The sequence below is a fragment of the Sciurus carolinensis genome, chromosome 10 (assembly GCF_902686445.1).
Source record: "Sciurus carolinensis chromosome 10, mSciCar1.2, whole genome shotgun sequence".
NCBI classification, from domain to species: domain Eukaryota; kingdom Metazoa; phylum Chordata; class Mammalia; order Rodentia; family Sciuridae; genus Sciurus; species Sciurus carolinensis.
This window is the reverse complement of record NC_062222.1, coordinates 90,528,939-90,534,938: the sequence shown is the minus strand read 5'-3', so window position 1 is coordinate 90,534,938 and position 6,000 is coordinate 90,528,939.

Sequence of the window (6,000 nt, the reverse complement as noted above, 5' to 3'; positions counted from 1 at the left end):
TAATTTGAAATTGTTGATTAATTTAAACTCTACGAATTATAAATGTTTTCTTTAACAAAGATAAAAAATATAGCAACAGTTGTGGAAAATTATAAATGTAAGCATAAGTTTTTTTAAAAGTATATTTTTAACAAGTAAATATCATTAGTTGTGGGGGTCCTCTGTGCCACATCCAACGTAGATGAGAAAAGGGTTAACTGCTAGAGGAGGATGTCCTCAGTATTTCACTGAATTACCCCCCAAATTTACCTACTGACTAAACATACAAGAGCCAATATTCTTTTTAAATGAGTGGAGACAAGATGGGTCTGGCCATACTAACTCTGTCCTCTTACAATAACAACTTGCTCAACTCTCTTTTATTTATAGCATACATGATGATTTTGACCTCTAGAGAATGCACTGGGAACTTCCACAGATATTTGATATTTTCCCACCAGTGATGCTTTAAGTTAGTTTTCAAGTAGGCTGTTCTGCAACGGCATGCAACATTTTGTCAAATCCTATTTCAGGTGACTCAATATCTTCAGAAAGAATCATATTCTGGTGATCCTAGTACCTTAAGAGACCATAGTTTTCAGAATATTCTGAATATCACCAGTGAAATTATTCCACTTCTCAATATTTTTATTGAATGCTAATTAAATCCTGGGGAAAATTTGTGTGGCAAATCAATTTTAATTATTTTATGAAACACAAAGATTTTGGCCACTGTGACCATTTTAGCATAGAAGCTGACAATAAGCATTTCCTCTGACTTTAAGTTTGTTGCTTACTATATGTGCTTATTTTAATCACAACTATTCCATTTATAATATTCCATTTCTAAGAGTGATGGCATGAGGTAGTTCAAAATGTGAATTCATTTTTTAGGAGGTAGGGCTGCAATTGATATTTAAAAACCTTCTGTGCTCCTATTTTTCAAAAAATGTGTACATTTCCAAAAACATATCTATTCTTCTGAAATATGTTAACCCTCTATATAGAGAGTTGACCTATTCTGGTAAGAGTTACTAATCGTGCCATTGTGTATTTTATTATCTGTGAGGCCATAAATTTTTTAGATCTATTGCAATTTAGTAATAATATATCCAGTTTGGAATTTTTCTTCCTACATTTGAAGTTATACCCATTTATACAGAAAATCAAAATGGGAGAGTCATATATCATTTTTAAAATATTAGTTTGAAATAGATGAGTAGAAGAAGAGTCAACTTATAGTTGTCCTACCAGGTGTTATTTCATCAGGAATTTGCATTGATGTGGCAGAATTGAAAATGTTGTATCATTTGTATCATTGTGGAGTAATGTGAGAAGGGCAGAATCTTTTACATCATAAAAGTTGACAAATAGAGAAGAAGGTTGTACATTATCAATTATAGTAAGGTTTGGAGACTATCAGGCAATAACAAACCTAAAATATTTTCCATAATAACATAGGCAGACGTTTCTGCTAATTGTATAGAAACAATCACTGCCCCTACAGAATAGAGAAGTCACAGTAATAGCCTACAAAATTATTCGGTAGTGTGCTACAGCCTGTTAGTTCATTTTATTTTGGACTGAATAATACAAATGCATGTCCAAGTATTTTGTGTACAATGGAAAGAATTTAGGAAGACCAGGAAGCCCTAGAATAGTGGACAACAAGGAAAAATCTAAGGGCTCTGGAGTAGAGCATATTGTGTGTAACATTCTTGCGTTTCATTATCTCAACTCAGGAAAGGCTATTTCAGGTGATTGGTTACCTACCAATAACTAAATCCTATAACTCCCCAAACTCCCTAGTTCCTTCTTGGTGGTAGGTAGAGGGAAATTTCAGTGACCCATAAACTGTCAGTTGAAAGCTACTTACTTTGCAGATGTCATGCAGCACATGATGGATCAGAGATTTGCAAAATTTCTATTTATTTTGGGAGTTTTTTTTTTTTTTTCAGCAATGTTTAAGAAGATAAAATGATGTTCTACTAAACTTCCTTGAAGGATGAACAAAGGCTTTAATCATCCATATTTCAAAGAAGGTTATCACCTTCCTTCAATGAAAGATAGTTCAAGCTTTTATATAGATACTGAAAGAAGCATAACGGTGCTTCATGAGGAATACGGTTCAACCTTGCAACATTCCTATCCAAGGATATTGCTGATTTTCTCGACTGAAAGTAAACAGACTTTTAAAAATGTGCAGCTATAGAAAAGAAAGATTAATAAAATTCTTTCAAAACAAAATAAAGATCATTTGACAGAACATAGGCAAGAATCCTATTAATAGAGGTAACAAACCAGAAAAATAGGAATAACAACACTTCCATGATTCTGAACAAAACCATAGTCTTGCCCAAGAGTTTTCTTAACTGAAAGGTCAGAGTTCATAACCGTTATGATCAAACTTCTTCACATTGGTTTTTTACTCTTATTGTTTTAGAACTTATGAAGGAAGCTTGGATGAGGTTTCCTTAGACATGAAAACTAATGGAACAGAAAAGAAGACACAGAGACAAACCACATAAACATAGTTATTTAATAATAGACAAAGGCACCATAAACACACATTGGAGGAAACATAGCCTCTTCAACAATGATGCTGGGAAAACTGGAAATTCGTAAGTAACAAAATGAAATTGAATCCCTATCTCTCACCCTGCACAAAACTCAACTCCAAGTGTATAAAAGACCTAGGCATTAGACCAGAGACCCTGTACCTAGAAGAAACTGTAGGCCCAATTTTCCATCGTGTTGGCTTGGATGAGGTTTTCTATGATCATTATTGATTGGTAGGGATTTAGCAAGGAGAATAGGAAAACGTTCTCATTCTTGTACTCTACAAAATGGAGAATTATTCTGCTTCTTCAGCCAAAACTAGTTGAAGCAATCTACACCCTGGGTGATCAAATCTAAAAGTCATTTAATGCCTAATTTAGATGTATATCTTCAAGAGTGGGAGATTTAAGAATCTCTGATATGCTCTAATTTCAAAAGGAGGTTGCTTCAAGTATGTGAAGGCAACCAACCTAATTCTCAGTCTAGGTCATGGCACATGTTCCATAGAGGAAAATTTACAAGGTGTTGCAACTGAGGTAGAAACTTGGGGAAGCAATTGTCCTACCTGCCAGGACAAAGAGCTTATGTAGGTTCATAAGGGTCTTGGGCTTATGGAAGGTCACAGACTGCCATCTCACATGTTCAAGGTGAGCAAGTTTGTGGGATTTCACATGTCCATTGAGGGAGAATTATAGAATCAGAATAGTCTCTGGCCTTAAAGGTTAGTCATACTCAGATTAATTCAGTTACAGTGATTAGAAGTTCTCCAGGGCTTTGACAGCAGACATCAAACTGTGAAGTCTTAATTTAAAACAAAGATATGTTTTATTATTCAGACAGACTCATTCTTGTGATATTTCTTTTCATATTTTACATTTAAAGACTCAACTAATCTCAGAAATTACAATGTTCATACTGAAAAGGATTGAAGAATGACATTTTGCCTTTCCAATGTAACAAATTTACCTTAACACGTAACAATTTGAGTATGCTTTAAGCAGTTTACCAGTAATTCTTAAAATAATCTACCACGTGTTATGTGGTATGTTAGTTTAAAATATTTTCCTAAACTTGATGCTGCATACTATCAGTAATATGTGCTCCAATTTAGAACAGTCCCAAGTTTATGCATTAATCGGCGATAGTGCATATAGTGTAACAATAAAACTTGTCTCAGCAGATCATTGCATCGCAACAATTTATTTTCTCCCTAAAGACATAATGTATTTGTTTCTAAATTTCTCTTATTTTAACATACACCCATGCAGCATCCTAAACAATTGTAATTTGCATTTACATTTTGTACCATTTATGTGGTAAGTACCAAATTTGTCTCAAGAGTATCTCTGTCCTTATAGTGCCATTTCAAATTCTATGCTGAATAATTCAATACTTTTTGTCTCTCAATGTTCAAAGTCAATAATTTCAAAATTTGTGTTATAAAATTAAAAAGAAATTACAAATTCTTGGACTTTGAGGAACCCCTAGTCATCCTCAACATATTAAAGATAGGAAAACATCTTCCATATTATTGCCTTCCAAATATTTATTTCTTATTATTAAAGAAGATTTATCTCAACTAAATTTGGACTGGTAATGAACCCTATGTTAGAATTTGCTTTAATATTCATACAATAGAGTTACAATACTACATTGAATACAGACATTATAGAGGGAAAAACTCATGATTGTATAAAGATATCGAGATTATAAAAAAAGAAAGATATCACAAAGAAAGATCTCCAAGGTTGACACAGTTGTACATGCTGTATGTTCCAATGACTCAAGAAGCTGAGGCAGGAGAAACACAAGTTCAAAGCCAGCCTCAGCAACTTATTGAGGCCCTGTCTCAAAATAAAAAAATAAACAGGGCTAGGGATGTGACTGAGATCAATTCCTGTTACATTAAAAGAAAGAAAGAAAGAAAGAAAGATCTCTGAATGATAAATAACAATACAAATTAGCAGAGAGAATAAGCTAAAAATTACAGTCTGTATATATAGAGTTCAAGAAGCAAGTCAATCTTTAGACAGCTACAGACAATAAAATATAAGGTCTCCCTGAGCATAGGAGTTTGGGTGGTGATTTGCTAAAGGTTCTTATAAAAAAGCCTTTTATATCCAGACATTCACCCTTTTTACAAAGAGTTGACTCCCTTTCCTTCTCTCAGAAGAAAAAAGTAAATATGTTGTCTGAAAAGTGTGTACAAGGCATTATATGCATTGTAGCAGATTGGAATACCATATTGAAAACTGAGGCATTATGTAAAAGCATATATTCTCTATAAGGAGTCCTTCAGTTTCACTTAGTACAAAAAAATTATGCTTCAAATGCCCATGGCTGCTGCATCCCTGACCTTTTCAGAATAAAGTTTGGAAGGTTCTTTCCTGAGGCAACTTAAAAACTCAAGGCATTGGTCTATAAATGTTAGCATTGACGAGTTCTCCAATAAAATGAATGGATATTGCCAAATCACAATACAGCCTAACATACAACCAAATCCCTCCCATGAGCATAGACTTTATGCTCAGTGTTTAAGTGCCTGACTGTCAAAAATGAATGGACAACTAAGGATTACCAGGCATTTGAGGAAAAAAGTCTATAATGATTATTTATGGGGGAAGACCATTACCTGATTTAGGGCAGGGGAGGATGTTTAAAGAGAGTGGAGAAGACGTTAACCTAATTCCATGTATAGCATAAGGGTGAATTTACTAGGTGGATTACTAATATTAATTAGTAATTCTACTAATTTACTATTAATTTCCTAATGAATCCTTATTCATAGTCATTTTAGATTGGTGATCAAGAATTTGCTGTAATAGCCAAGTCAAATGATTTTTCTCTATTAAAACTTAGCAACTCAACTGTAAATTTCATTAAGTTACAAATGGTAAGCATTGAAATATTTTAAATATGATAATGAATGTTTCCCTTTTAATTAGAGTTTAATTCAACTATACCCTTGGAATAATAGGTTAAACAATAATATCTGCCTTCTATTCTTTGTGGCTATAGTTCTTGTACAAATGCAGTATTTTTAGTGATGTCTCTTTACTTCTCATTAATTATTTCTCACTAATACAAAATTATGCTCCACATGTACATAGATGCACACACATATGGTTATGTGGTGTGCATTGTACGCAAGGGAAGTTTTTACATTGAATTGCATCTCACAGAAAGTTACAAAATCCTAACTTCCGGTTTCTGTGAATGTGACTTTATTTGGAAATAGGGTCTTAAGATCAGGTCATACTGGTTTAGAATGTGCCCCTAAAATCAATGACTGACATCTTTATATGAAAGAAATATAGAGAAATAAACACTGATGTACACGTAAAAGTCCATTTTCCATGGAGGTCAAGATTACAGTGATATTTCTACAAACTAAAGAGTACCAAAGATTCCCAAAGTTAGGAAGATGGAAGAATACTTCAGAGGCTTCAGAAAGATTATGGC